Source organism: Somniosus microcephalus, chromosome 10 (assembly GCF_052327205.1).
Source record: "Somniosus microcephalus isolate GS21.2 chromosome 10, FLI_Smic_1.0, whole genome shotgun sequence".
Classification (NCBI taxonomy): domain Eukaryota; kingdom Metazoa; phylum Chordata; class Chondrichthyes; order Squaliformes; family Somniosidae; genus Somniosus; species Somniosus microcephalus.
In genome coordinates, this window is record NC_140996.1 from 330,513 (window position 1) to 346,682 (window position 16,170).

The window sequence follows — 16,170 nt, forward strand, 5'->3', positions numbered from 1 at the left end:
GAAAGTGTGAGGTTATGCACTTTGGCAGAAAAAATCAAAGAGCAAGTTATTATCTAAATGGAGAGAAACTGCAAAGTGCTACAGTACAAAGGGATCTGGGGGTCCTGGTGCATGAAACACAAAAAGTTAGTATGCAGGTGCAGCAGGTGATCAGGAAGGCCAATGGATTCTTGGCTTTTATTGCAAGGGGGATGGAGTATAAAAACAGTGAAGTCTTGCTGCAGTTATACAGGGTATTGGTGAGGCCACACCTTGAATACTGCGTGCAGTTTTGGTTTCCATATTTAAGAAAAGATATACTTGCTCTCAAGGCAGTTCAGAGAAGGTTCACTCGGTTGCTTCCGGAGATGAGGGGGTTGACGTATGAGGAAAGGTTGAGTAGGTTGGGACTCTACTCATTGGAGTTCAGAAGAATGAGAGGCGATCTTATCGAAACATATAAGATTGTGAGGGGGCTTGATCGGGTGGATGCGGGGAGGATGTTTCCACTGATGGGTGAGACTAGAACTAGGGGGCATAATCTAAGAATAAGGGGCTGTGCTTTCAAAACTGAGATGAGGAGAAACTTCTTCACTCAGAGGGTAGTAAATCTATGGAATTTGCTACCCCAGAGAGCTGTGGAAGCTGCAACATTAAATAAATTTAAAATGGAGATAGACAGTTTCCTAGCAGATAAGGGAATTAGGGGTTATGGGGAGAGGGCAGGGAAGTGGACATGATTCTAGATTCTGATCAGCCATGATCCTATTGAATGGCAGAGCAGGCCCGAGGGGCCATATGGCCTACTCCTGCTCCTACTTCTTATGTTCTTATGTTCTTATGTTTACCGTAGACAAATTTGGCAAGAACTTATGGTAGTAGTTTACCAGCCTGAGGAAGGACCTCAGTTGTGACACATTTTCCGGTGCTGGAGCCTTGACTACTGCCTCAATCTTTTCAGGGGACTTATGTAACCCCTCTTCATCGATAACGTGGCCACAATACGAGATCTGCTTCTGGAAAAACTCGCACTTGTGGCGGTTAGCTCGTTGCCCATATTCCTTTAATCTAGTGAGCTCCTTCTCCAGGTTGGCGAGGTGATCACTTTCATTTTCGCCCGTGACCAGGATGTCGTCCAAATAACACTGGGTCCCTAGAATCCCTTGCAGGACTTGATCCATCGCCCTTTGCCAAATAGCCGGAGCCGATGCTACCCCGAACAACAGCCGGTTGTATTGGTAGAGACCTTTATGAGTGTTGATCGTGAGGTATTGTTTCGAGGCTTCTTCTACCTCCATTTGCAAGTATGCCTGGGCTAGATCAATTTTGGTGAAGCGTTTACCTCCAGATAGCGAGGCGAAAATATCCTCAATTCGTGGAAGCGGATATTGTACCGTGTGAAGGACTGGGTTCACTGTCACCTTAAAATCCCCACAGATACGGCCCTTCTTTGGTTCCCCAGGCGTATTACTCAATGACCTCTTCATTAAAAGGAACGATGGGTGTAGCCCACTCGCTCCAGTCTACTTTGGACAGTACTCCTGAACGTTCCAACCCTTCCAGCTCTGCTTCGATGGCTGGTCTGATCGCATAAGGCACTGGTCTGGCCTTAAGAAACTTTGGGCTTGCATTTTCCTCTATTTTAATCGTTGCTGTTATGCCTTTTAGTGTTCCGAGTCCCTCCTGGAACACTTCTTTTGCGTCAGTTAGCATTTTTGACAGTCGTCCAGGTGTGACATCGTCATCCTTTTTGGCCTCAACCTTCAGTGCCTGTATGGAATGCCAATCTAATTGTATCTTCCGGATCCATTCATGTCCTAGTAGTGGTGGTCCTCCATCTGGCAATACATATAGGTCCATTTTAGGTATTTCCTGGCCTTTGTATATCACTTTCACCCTTATTTTTCCTTTGGGGTAGACTTTTTGCCCCGTGTACGTCTTCAAGACAATCTCTGTAGCTTTCAAGGGTATGTGTGAAAATAGCTGCTTGTAGTCCCTTTGGTTTATGACTGTTAGGGCTGATCCTGTGTCCAATTCCATTTTCACTTGGACTCCGTCTATCTTGAGTGTGACCCAGATAGTCTGGTGATCCTCCATTTTGGTTACCTTATGTAGTTTCAGACAACCCAGCTCCTTGCTTCCGGAGTCTGTATCACTTTTCTGTTCGTCTGAACTACTGTCCATCACCTTATGTACCTTTTTGTACTTCTCCTGTGGAGATTTCTTGCTGTTGGATTTCTTCCCAGACCTGCAGACTCTTGCTATGTGTCCTGCTGTCCACACTGTCTGCACACTTGGTCCTTGAACCAACAATCCTTCCGGTCGTGTGTTGTTCTGCCGCAGCGATAACACTTCCCTGTTCCATATGACATTTCATTGGTGCCATATTCTTGCGGTCTCCGTTGTATCTCTGCAGCGCCCCTTGCGGCTGCTTCGTGTGATACTGCCATGCTGAAAGCCTTGTCCAGCGTAAGATCCTTTTCTGATAGAAGCCGTCTCTGGGTTCCTTCACTTTGAAGCCCACACACAAACTTGTCCCTTAACGTATCTGCTAGTCCCACTCCAAACTGGCAGTGCTTCGATAGCTTGCGCAGTTCCGTTAAGTACTCAGCATTACTTTCGTCTTTATGCTGGTTCCTTTTATGGAACTTAAATCTTTCTGCTATCAGCAGTGCTGTGGGGTTTAAGTGGTCCTGTAGAATTTCCACTATGCTTTCAAAATTCTTATTCACGGGCTTCTCTGGGGTTATTAAGTTTTGCAGTAAGCCAAAAGTTTTTGCACCCATGGAATTTAACAAAACCAGTGCTTTCCTAGCATCTGGCACTTCATTCGCCCTGCAGTACACCTCAATATGTTCCACATATGTCGCCCAATCTTCGACTTCATTGTCGATCGTAGCGATACTGCCACTCTTCGGCATCCCTGGGTGTGATTTAACTGTCAAAAATGGCGTCACCCGCTCTCTCCCTTCTTCTCCGCTGGCACAAAATGGCGTCTCCCGCACTTTCCTTTCTTCCCGCGCTCGCCCTTCTTCTCCGCTGCGGCTTCTAAAAATGGCGTCTCCCGCGCTCTTCGTTCTTCTCCGCAGCTCAATGGCGTCTCCCGCGCTCTCCCTTCTTCTCCCCGCGGGCACTGTTCAGCCCTTGAGCCCTGGCTGTGCTCTGCGCGGTTTTTTTTGTGCGCCTTTCCCGTTTCCGCCGCTCGGTCCAGAACCCGGCTGCTGCTTTACTCTCTTTATCTCCGTTTTGTTTTTCCTCGACGCCGCTCGGTTTTCAACCCCCGGCTGCGTCCTGTGTGCTTCACCCTCTCTCTTACCCCGTCGACGCTGCTCGGCTTTTTCTCTGCCGTCGGTCGGCTCCAGCCGTCGCTGTCCAGGAAGAACATAAGAACATAAGAAATAGGAGCAGGAGTAGGCCATTCGGCCCCTCGAGCCTGCTCCGCCATTCAATAAGATCATGGCTGATCTGATCCTAACCGCCAATCTACTATCACAAAACCATCTCCTGAATCTAACAGAATTAGACACACGAAATAGGAGCAGGATCAGGCTACACGGCCCCTGGGCCCTCTCCGCTACCCACAGGGCCATGACCAATCCGAACCTAGACTCATGTCCAAATTCCTGCCTGCTCCCTGTAACCCTTAATTCCCTTTACTTCTAGGAAACTGTCTATTTCTGTTTTAAATTTATGTAATGATGTAGCTTCTACAGCTTTTTGGGGCAGCATATTCCATGGACCTACCACCCTCTGAGTGAAGTAGTTCCTCCTCATCTCAGTTTTGAAAGAGCAGCCCCTTATTCTAAGACTATGCCCCCTAGTTCTAGTTTCACCCATCATCGGGAACATCTTCCCCACATCCACCCGATCCAACCCCTTCACAATCTTATGTGTTTCAATATATCGCCTCTCATTCTTCTGAACACCAAAGAGTAGAGTCCCAATCTACTCAACCTCTCCTCATATGTCCATCCCCTCATCCCCGGGATTAACCGAGTGAACCTTCTTTGTACTGACTCGAGAGCAAGTATGTCCTTTCTTAAGTATGGACACCAAAACTGTACGCAGTATTCCAGGTGCGGTCTCACCAATGCCTTGTACAACTGAAGCAATAACTCCCTATTTTTATATTCTATCCCCCTAGCAATGAAAGCCAACATTCCATTGGCCTTCTTAATCACTTGCTGCACCTGCATACTAACCTTTTGAGTTTCGTGCACCAGGACCCCCAGATCCCTTTGTACTTCAGTACTTTCCAGTTTCTTGCCATTAAGATAATAACTTGCTCTACGATTTTTCCTGCCAAAGTGCATAACCTCACACTTTCCAGTATTGTATTCCATCTGCCAAATCTCTGCCCACTTACTTAGCCTGTCTATGTCCCCTTGCAGGATTTTTATGTCCTCCTCACTCACTACTTTCCCTCCCATCTTAGTATCATCTGCAAACTTTGATATGTTACACTCGGTCCCCTCCTCCAAATCGTTAATATAGATTGTAAAGAGTTGGGGACCCAGCACTGACCCCTGTGGAACACCACTAGTTTCTGATTGCCAGTCCGAGAATGAACCATTTATCCCAACTCTCTGCTTTCTGTTAGATAGCCAATCCTCTATTCATGCCAGAATATTACCCCCAATCCCGTGATTTTTATCTTAAGCAATAATCTTTTGTGTGGCACCTTGTCAAATGCCTTTTGGAAGTCTAAATACACTACGTCCACTGGTTCCCCTTTATCCACCCTATATGTTACTTCCTCAAAGAACTCCAGCAAATTTGTCAAACATGACTTCCCCTTCATAAAACCATGCTGACTTTGTCCTATTAAATTATTACCTATATACCTATCAATTCGTCCAATGAAAAGCGACGAGTTAGGAAAGTAACTATAGGTTTTTATTGACTAAATAACAGAGCCCACCCTCATGGGTGATCGGATCCAGCAAGGAGGAATACCAGCCAGTCGACTACCTTTATACCTGGGCAGGTAGGTGGAGCCATGGGCGGAGTCAGTGATGGTCAGCCCAGGTATAACAGTGTGACAAGAGGCGACCTCGTATAGTGATACGAATGTTTGTTTTCCCCAGGAAGTCGACTACGGGAACCACTCTACCAACCTGGCTGACCTCTCCGGGGCCCGTCCTGCTGCGAAAGCACGTGAGGGCCCATAAAATGGACCCCCTGGTCGAGATGGTGAACCTCCTGCACGCCAACCCCCAGTACGCCTACGTGGCTTACCCAGACGGGCGGGAGGATACTGTCTCCTTACAAGACCTCACACCCTCGGGCACTCCGGAGACACCACCTTTACCCCCCCCCCCACCACCCCCCCAATTCCAGCCCAGGTAGACGGCATGCCGGAACCCCACGAGCCTTCACCGACCACGCAGACACCAGCATTAACACCGGATAATGCAACACCGCCGCTGCGACGATCGGAGAGGCTTACGAGGCCTCCGGACAGACTGACATACCAGAACTGGTAGTACACTTCACCCCGCCGGACTCAAATCTAAAGAAGGGGTGAATGTGGTAAACCACTTTTATCGTTCACTATCGTTACACTATAGTTATCACTGTTATATTGTTCTCACTGTTCTCACTGTTGTATCACTATACGAGGTCGCCTCTTGTCACACTGTTATACCTGGGCTGACCATCACTGACTCCGCCCATGGCTCCACCTACCTGCCCAGGTATAAAGGTAGTCAACTGGCTGGTATTCCTCCTTGCTGGATCCGATCACCCATGAGGGTGGGCTCTGTTATTTAGTCAATAAAAACCTATAGTTACTTTCCTAACTCGTCGCTTTTCATTGGACGAATTGATAGGTATATCACTTGGTCAGGGGTACCTTGATAGGGTCCCCCTTGCTCTGCATGAGGAATGGGAGGAGGAGATGAGGCTAGGCAGAGCAGCACTAGCTGCTGCAGGAGAGAGGGACAGGAGGGATAGGAAGGTGAGGAGGACTCTCAGCAGGAGGCCCTATCCACCCAGGGTATTCAGAGAGCAACACACCTACATTCACATGACCCAAGACCAGTGCATGACAAGGCTACGCTTTTAGAGATCCATGGCCTCGTGGAAGGAAGATTCAGACGTCACAGCACAGCCAGTACTGCATTGCCTGTGGCAGTCAAGGTCACAGTAGCACTTAACTTTTATGCTACTGGAACCTTCCAGGCTGCCACAGGTGATATAAGTCCCGTCTCACAATCCTCTGTGCATGTCTGCCTAAGGGAGAGCTCTGCAGCTCTACATGCTCTGAGGAATGACTATATATCATTGCTTATTGCCAGAGAAGACCAGAGGCAGAGAGCAGTAGGATTGGACAGGACTGCAGGATTCCCCACGGTCCAGGGAGCCATTGACTGCACACGAGGCCATGCGAGCCCCTCATTTAAACTCGGAGGTGTTCAGAGCAGGAAGGGATTCCATTCCCTAAATGTACAGCTTGTCTGCAACCACCGGCAGTGTATCATGCAGGTGAATGCCTGCTATCCAGGGAGCTGCCATGATGCATTTATAATGAGACAATCATCCGTCCCACAAATCTTTGAGCCCCAACGCAATGTGCATGACTGGCTACTAGGTGACAAGGGATACCCTCTGATGCCATGGCTCATGACTCCCCTGAGAAACCCCCAGACACCAGCTGAGCACTCATACAATGAGAGCCACCAGAAATATCATTGAGCAGACCATTGTGGTCCTCAAGCAAAGGCTTAAATGCCTTGACCGGTCAGGAGGTGCTCTGCAGTACTCGGCCGAGAGGATGTCTACATTCGTAGTGGTTTTCTGCATGCTCCACAATCTGGCGATCATGAGAGACCAGCCATTACCCCCAGCAATTGTGCCAGGGGGGCAAGCTCAGGAGCTATAGAGGAGGAAGAGGAGGTGGAGGAGGAGGGGAACCAGGGGGAGCACCAGAGGCGTTCAGGTAGATGGGCCACACCTGGGAGGGGCGCTCGCCGCCATCTAATTGAACAGCGCTTTTGAGAGACGTGCTCCACCATCAGACTATGGAGCACTGCTGTGACCTGATGTACCTTCCGTGGCTTAGGATCCATCAGGCAGTCCATCATCTGCACTCAATCCTTTCAACCCCTTCCCCATGAAGATCACAATAAATAAGACCACCGATTCCACCACTACTAAATTACCATAATCACTGTTTATATACATCAAAAAACAAAATATGCAAACATGACAGAACCAACATCACTTAAAATATTAAACTATTCAGCCTGGTGCTTACCCTTAGTGGCAATCTATAAGTGCTCTTGTGTAATCTAGAGCTTCTATGAAGTGCAACCCCAGTGGCAGCAGCAGGCGAGGTGGATGGCTGCTGAGAATCTGAAGGGGGCAATTCAGATGTCCTCCTGGGATGCCCCGAGAGGCTGTGGGCCGTGATGCTGTGGGCCTCAGACGGCACCATCTCAGCATGGGCTTCAGCAGTCTGGGCCGCCTGGCTAACAGGCAATGGCAAGGGCAATGGTGGAGTGTCGGAGGAGGAGGGAGCAGGAATGCTGGCATCGAGAGAGAGGGCAGTAAGTTCCTGCTCTATGATTCCCACGCCACTACCTCGGGGCCTCTGTTCAGCCCACCCAGCGATCTGGTGGAGGACAAATCTGTGGGCATCAGAGGGACTCTGCAAGCCCCTTTCAACCGAGGAGCCCAGAGCCACCATGGTAGCTGCCTGAGCTTCTGTTGCAGCAGTTTGCCATTCTATGCAAGCTGCAATAGCTGCAGTGGAAGCTGTGACCTAAATCTTCAGACGGTGCATGATGACGGGCTCCATAGATCGCTGGCTGGAAGTCATCAGACTCTCCACGCTGGAGAGGATAGGTTCCAGGCTCTGTGTCCAGCCATGGACCAAGGTGGAGGCGGACTCCTCCATTCCCCTAGTCACAACCCGTAGGCTTTCAGGCAGGCTCTCCATTACACCAAGCATTTGGTTTGTCACACCCATCAGCCTTCTTCTGAAGCTTGGCCCTGCAAGGTCCTCATCTGACGCCGCTGAAGCAGAAGTAGTATACGGTCTTGCGCCCCCCCCCCACCCCGGAAAGGTGGCACCTGTGGTGTCCCTTCCACCCTGTATGGCTGCTGCCCGCTAGTGTCCGGTGCGTCCCGGTGAGGATCCCGCTTCTAAGCTAGCCTCTAAGTTGTGCATGGTGCCGGTCTCTGAGTTGGTGCCTGTGATAGTGGTAGCCATTGACGCAGTGTATTCGTCCTCGCTCTCCTCCTCCTCATCCAGGGCAAGGTGGCTGTTGCTATTCCTGAAACTGCTCCACGAGGTGAGGTGCATCTTGCTCCTGGAAGCCTGCAATGATAAAGCTAGAAGGGTTAGGGTGCAGTGCGTGTGGCCACTATAGGAGGGTGTGTGTGAGGAGACCATATGGAGCTTGGGAGTGAGGATGGCTTTAGGTAATTAGGAATCAGGAATAGTTGAGCATCAGCAAGGAAGCTGCAGTGGCTACTTACCTCTAGGTGAGATGCCTCCTGCTCTGCCTCTGGCTACAGTGACTGCGACTCACCTCCCAATCACAGCCAACACTGCCTCCTCAAGGGACGTGATATCATGAAGTTGTGTTTCCCCTCCCACAGACAGGTCCTGCTGTCACCTGTTATATGCTAATTTTTCCTGGAAGAGAAAGAGTGGTGATTGTGAATGAGTGTATTGGCAGGTGTATTTGTGTGTATGTGATGCCTCACATGGTTGAAGAGTTGTGAGATGTGTCAGATGTGTGAGTAGTGCCTGTGAAGGATGCAACAGCATGGGGTGTGTGAATCTCAGTGTATAGTTAGACAGTGGATGATGTGGGTTGAGATTGTGATGCTGGTGGTGGTGCAGTTATTGAAAAGTGTGTTTGTGAGATGGGATCTTACCTTGGCCACTCGTGTCAAGTCATTAAATTTCTTGCAGCACTGGAGCTATCTCCTGGGGCCAGGGCTCCTAGCTGTGACCTCCCAGGCAATCTTGTCCAACACGCAGTGAATCAGCGCTTCCCCCTGCAGGTCGAGGACATCGCTCCTCCTCTCTGCCTCCTCCACCAGGACCTCCAATGCCGCATTGGAGAACCTGGCCACCCTCTCTCTTGCTCCTTGAGGCATCATTTCACTCCCAGCCAGCACACTCCACACCTTCAGTGGAAGTGGGTGAGTTTAGGCTACATATACAGCTCCAGGAAAACTGCATCTAATCAGCTCTTGAGTGCTAAACATGCAGTTGTCGATTTCAGCGCCTGCAGGCAAGATCAAATCCTGATAATCGTCAATTAGCTCGAAAATTGCGCACTAAATCCAGACTGTCAAACAGGTGTCTCTTATGAACACAGCACCCATTTAGCGCCTCTTTTCCTCCTTTGGACAAACTAACTCCCTAAGTCTTGTGGGGTAATAAAGCAACAACTGGTTCAATTTATATGCATCACTCCAAACTGCCACACACCCTGATCAACTATTCTGGACAGCCAGAGGAAATAGAAGCTCCTTCCTATTGCATTTGATCCAGTAACATTTCTGCTGCCCCATCTGAAAACCAGGTTGTTCTGCTGGTCTCCATGACTACTCATTGACATTAAAGGTGGCTCACAAGAGCATTTTATTTTTCCTTTGGTCAATATTACAACAAAACCCTTAAAGGTCTGGGGCATCCTGAGGTTTCCCACCCACCAATGGGCGAGCTACCATACAGGGGTGTTCATCATGGCTGGTGCTCACCCACATTATGCATAATTGTCTGAACCCAATAATACAGACGGGCTCAGGGCTACAGTAGTTGAGTCAATGCAAACATCAACTCGACCAACATGCACCCAAATGGAGCATCGGCAGGAAAGTCAGACCGCCCAAGAGTTTTATAGGAACTGGAATTGGATGGTCAGAAGCAAATTTAACTGATTTCAGAAACAGAACACGCTGATCTAATGGGTTCAGCTACTTGAATCCCTTCAAGTGTTGTACGGTGAACACAAATTCTAATTTCTGATTATTTTCTGGTGTCAAAACAAGTAGGTTGTTATGCAGGGAAGCCAGTTGTTATCATTTACTGAGGTGTTAGAGAACATTAACATCTTGATACCAGGATTTCTTCCAAGAAATCACTTGAGCTTCGAAAGGGGAAATATCTTTTCAGTGCTCATCAGTTTCTATTCATTAAAGATGATAACTGATAGAGCTCTGTTAGTAATGATTATGTACCAGAGACAGTGGGGTGATTTTTTCTGCCATCCGCACATTCACGCTGGAAAATGGGGCAGAGGCAGGCAGATAATTTTTTTAAATTCCTACCGCCCACTAACAGCCCAACTAAATTTTTCAAACAGGCCTTGGAATAGTCGGGCAGAACTCCCACTCACAGCAGTATTCCTTATTTACATTTTTAAAATTGGGTCCTATGCCAGTTATAGGATCCCAGTGGAATTTTCAGATGCACTCCACCCAGTGATACCAGACATACAGTGATTGCTGCAGGCCACTTTGAAATGGGTCAAAACCTCAGTGACGTTGATTTTTGTGGGGTTCTTCCCACCTGCTAATTTATAAAGGTTTAGTATCAGAAATGTGGGTGCAAGGGATAGTCAGCCTCACAGAATTTTATGTTCATTTAAATTAAAACTGTTTATTTAGGCTTTCATGTAGACCTTTGTGAAAAAAACTTATAATTCAACTAAAAGCAATAGGAATCCATTGTAGAACTTAAGACAAAATAACATTGGTTAAAAAGTATCAAACAATGTGTGCGAAAGATACAATGTCAAATGGGGTTGGGGGGGTGGGGGTTGTATAGAAATTGATGAATTAAGTCCCGCAAGCCTCAGTGCTTGGACCCCTAAAGTTTCTGATCTACTTAAATGATGTAGATACTGAAACCAACTGCAAGCAAATCAAATTTGATAGTGACACAAAAATAGGTAGAGTGTCATAGTCAGAGGATATAGCAAAGCAATAAGATTGGCAATGCAATTGAGCAAATATCTTAAAAATAACATTTCACACTTAAAGTATTACAGCAAAGTGGATCATACAAGTACAATAAATGGAACTGAACTGCCACAGGAAAACTTCGAAGATGACCTGGGAGTAATAGTAGATTATGTGGCAAAGCAAGGATATAGTTACCATAGAGGGAGTGCAACGAAGGTTCACCAAACTGATTCCTGGGATGGGGGGATTGTCCTATGGGGAGAGATTGAGTAGAGTCATAGAGTTATACAGCACAGAAAGAGGCCCTTCGGCCCATCGTGTCTGCGCGGACCATCAATCCCTGTCCAGTCTAATCCCATTTTCCAGCATTTGGTCCATAGCCTTGTATGCAATGGCATTTCAAGTGCTCATCCAAATGCTTCTTGAATGTTATGAGGGTTCCTGCCTCTACCACCCTTTCAGGCAGTGAGTTCCAGATTCCAACCACCCTCTGGGTGAAAAAGTTCCTCCTCAAATCCCCTTGTGGTAAACCACTGTTATAGTTATCACTGTATATTGTTCTCACTGTTCTCACTGTCACATCACTACACGAGGTCGCCTCTTGTCGCACTGTTATACCTGGGCTGACCACCTCCGACTCCGCCCATTACCTGCCCAGGTATAAAGGTAGCTGACTGGCTAGTATTCCTCCCTGTTGGATCGGATCACCCACGAGGGTGGGCTCTGTTATTTAGCCAATAAAAACCTTCAGTTACGTTCTTAACTCGTCGCCTTTTATTGGACTAATTGATAGGCATATCAATTTTATTGACTAAATTTTAAAGATGTCTGATAATGAACAGCAACAGCAAGGAGCTCACCCAGCAGCACAGCAACAGCAGCCTCCAGACAACGGGCCACACCAGCCGGCTTGGCTGCAAGCCTTGAAACCACCATACCTGGATCTAAACCCACAGGCACCAAACGCAGCCCTCAACTTCAAACACTGGCTGGACTGCTTCGAATCCTACCTGGAAGAATCCGGCGCCCCGCAGAGATCCAAACTAAGACTTCTGAACGCCCAAGCGAGCCCGAGAGTATACGCACTCATACAGGACACGACTACGTACGAGGCCGCTATCAACCTACTGAAACAGCAGTACCGCAGCCCGGTAAATTACATGTACACCAGGCACCTCCTAAGATCCCGCCCGCAACAGCCAGGAGAGTCTGTAGCTGAATTTTTACGGGCGCTAAGAGCACTCGGCAGGAACTGTGACTTTAAAGCGGTGACGGCTGTTGAAAATACGGAAGATAATATCCGCGATGCCTTTGTGAAAGGCCTACGGTCCGACTACTCACGGCAAAGACTGCTTGAAGCTAAAGACCTCGACCTGGACAAAGCTGAAGCCCTCGCTCTCTCCCTGGAGGTGGCCCATCAGGACCAGGAGGCGTTTTCCAGGTACTGCTCGCGACCCTGGGACTCGGGCCCGACCCCTACCGCAATACCCTTCGCAGCGCCGCCCCCGGGACCTACCTCAGCGTCGGCGTCCCGGACCCGACCGGGCCCGCCACCCCCGGTACCGGCTCCGACATCGGGCACCCGCGATCGGGCCGCCGGCTGCTTCTTTTGCGGCCAGGAGAAGCACCCGAGGTCGCGCTGCCCAGCCAGGAACTCTACCTGCACAACCTGCAGGAAGAAAGGCCACTTCTCTAAGGCCTGCAGGAGCGGATCTTCAGAGGCCAGCAGTGCCTCATGCGAACTGTGGGGGCGGCCATCTTCTTTCACGGCAACTGAGGCCAGTATCCCCACACGTGAGTCATGGGGGCGGCCATCTTTGATCAAGGCAACCAACCCCAATAGTGCCTCATGTGAGTTATGGGGGCAGCCATCTTCTCCGCCATTTTGTCCTACCTCGTGGGAGACGCCATTTTACACACCACGCCCGACTGCCACCGGGCCCCCGGACCCGACGACCGCCTCGCCCGCAGACGACAACGACTCGCTTACCTACACGCTAGCCTCCGTCACTCTGGATCAAGCCCGCCCACACCACCTGTCCAAGTCGATGATGGACATCAAAGTAAACGGCCACGCCACGACCTGCCTGTTCGACAGCGGAAGCACGGAGAGCTTCATCCACCCAGACACGGTGAGCCACTACTCCCTCCCTGTCCTGCCAACGCGCAACCGAATCTCGATGGCATCGAGGTCCCACGCCACGGACATTAGCGGCTACTGTGCTGTGACCTTGTCGGTTAAGGGTACAGAGTATAAAAACTTTAAACTCCTCGTCCTCCCCCAGCTCTGCGCTGCCGTCCTACTAGGGCTGGACTTCCAATCCCACCTCCAAAGTGTAACCCTAGCATACGGTGGACCCCTCCCCCCACTCACAGTCGACAACCAGCGAAGGTTAAACCGCCCACCGCGTAACACCTGCAGCCTATCCACCCTCAAGGTGCCGCCACCTTCCCTGTTCGCTAACCTCACCCCCGACTGCAAACCCGTCGCTACCAAGAGCAGGCGGTACAGCGCTGGGGACAGAGCTTTCATTAGCTCTGAGGTGCAGCGTCTCCTGAAGGAGGGCATCATCGAGGGGAGCAACAGCCCCTGGCGTGCCCAGGTCGTGGTCGTTAAGACCGGCGATAAAAATCGCCTGGTCATCGACTACAGCCAGACCATAAACAGATACACCCAGCTGGACGCATACCCCCTTCCCCGCATATCTGACATGGTCAATCAGATTGCACAATACCGCGTATTCTCGACCATCGACCTTAAGTCGGCCTACCACCAACTCCCTATCCACCCCGAGGACCGCCAGTACACCGCCTTCGAGGCGAATGGGCGCCTATACCACTTCCTTAGGGTCCCCTTCGGTGTCACCAACGGGGTCTCGGTCTTCCAAAGGGAGATGGACCGGATGGTTGACCAGAACGGACTGCAGGCCACATTCCCCTACCTAGATAACGTCACCATCTGCGGCCGCGACCGGCAGGACCACGACGTGAATCTGGAGAAATTCCTCCGTACGGCCCAACGGCTGAACCTCACCTACAATAAGGAGAAATGCGTGTTTAACACAGCGCGCCTTGCCATCCTTGGCTGTGTAGTAGAGAACGGAGTCATCGGCCCCGACCCCGAAAGAATGCGCCCCCTCATGGAGCTACCCCTCCCCCACTGTCCAAAAGCACTTAGGAGAACCCTGGGGCTTTTCGCCTACTATGCCCAATGGGTACCCAATTATGCGGACAAAGCCAGACCCCTCCTGAAAACCACATCCTTCCCCCTCACGGAAGAGGCGTGCGCGGCCTTCTCCCTCATTAAGGGAGACATAGCCAAGGCCACAATGCACGCAGTGGATGAGTCAATCCCCTTCCAAGTGGAGAGCGATGCATCCGACTTCGCCCTAGCCGCTACCCTTAACCAGGAGGGTAGGCCGGTAGCCTTCTTCTCAAGGACCCTACAGGGCCCCGAGACCCGACACTCGTCGGTCGAGAAGGAAGCCCAGGCAATTGTGGAGGCAGTACGGCGCTGGAGGCACTACTTGGCAGGCAAACGATTTACCCTCCTCACCGACCAACGCTCGGTTGCCTTCATGTTTAATAACAAGCTGAGGGGCAAGATCAAGAACGACAAAATCTTGAGGTGGAGAATCGAGCTTTCCACCTATGATTATGAGATCTTGTACCGGCCCGGTAAACTGAACGACCCCCCTGATGCTCTTTCACGCATTACATGCGCCAGCGCGCAAAGTGATAGACTTCAGACCCTCCACAATGACCTCTGCCACCCCGGAGTCACCAGACTCTACCATTTCATTAAGGCCCGCAACCTGCCATACTCCATCGAGGAGGTCAGGACCATGACCAGGAACTGCCAGATCTGTGCTGAGTGCAAACCGCACTTCTATAAGCCGGACAGAGCAAGCCTGATCAAGGCCACCCGCCCCTTCGAGCGTCTGAGCATCGACTTCAAGGGGCCCCTACCGTCATCCGACCGTAATGTGTACTTCCTCAACATCGTTGATGAGTACTCCCGTTTCCCCTTTGCCTTCCCCTGCCCAGACATGACCAGTAACACGGTCATTAAATGCCTGAACAAACTCTTCGCCTTGTTCGGGTTCCCGAACTATATACATAGTGACCGGGGCGCCTCCTTCATGAGCGAGGAACTCCGTCAGTTCCTATTGGAGAGGGGTATTGCAGCAAGCAGGACCACCAGCTACAACCCCCGAGGGAACGGCCAGGTGGAAAGAGAGAACGCGACGGTATGGAAGGCCACCCTCTTAGCCTTAAAGTCTAAGGGCCTCCCAACCTCCCGCTGGCAAGAGGTCCTCCCGATTGCGCTGCACTCCATCCGGTCACTACTTTGCACTGCCATTAACACCACCCCCCATGCCCGAATGTTTGTCTTCCCCAGGAAGTCGACTACGGGAACCACCCTACCAACCTGGCTGACCTCTCCGGGACCCGTCTTGCTGCGAAAGCACGTGAGGGCCCATAAAACGGACCCCCTGGTCGAGAAGGTGAACCTCCTGCACGCCAACCCCCAGTACGCCTATGTGGCTTACCCAGACGGACGGGAGGACACTGTCTCCTTACGAGACCTCGCACCCTCACCCCCCCCTCCCAACCCCCCGAGTCCAGCCGAGGTAGACGGCATGCCGGAACCCCACGAGCCTTTGCCGACTACGCAGACACCAGCTTTAACACCGGATAATGTAACACCGCCGCTGCGACGATCGGAGAGGCTAACGAAGCCTCCGGACAGACTGACATACCAGAGCTGGTAATACACTTCACCCCGCCGGACTCTAATCTAAACAAGGGGTGAATGTGGTAAACCACTGTTATAGTTATCACTGTATATTGTTCTCACTGTTCTCACTGTCACATCACTACACGAGGTCGCCTCTTGTCGCACTGTTATACCTGGGCTGACCACCTCCGACTCCGCCCATTACCTGCCCAGGTATAAAGGTAGCTGACTGGCTAGTATTCCTCCCTGTTGGATCGGATCACCCACGAGGGTGGGCTCTGTTATTTAGCCAATAAAAACCTTCAGTTACGTTCTTAACTCGTCGCCTTTTATTGGACTAATTGATAGGCATATCACCCCTCTAAACCTCCTGCCCCTTACCTTGAATCTATGCCCCCTTGTTATTGACCCCCCTACTAAGGGGAAAAGTTCCTCTTTATCTACCCTATCTATGCCCCTCATCATTTTGTACACCTCAATCAGGTCCCCCCTCAGCCTTCTTTGCTCCAAGGAAAACAACC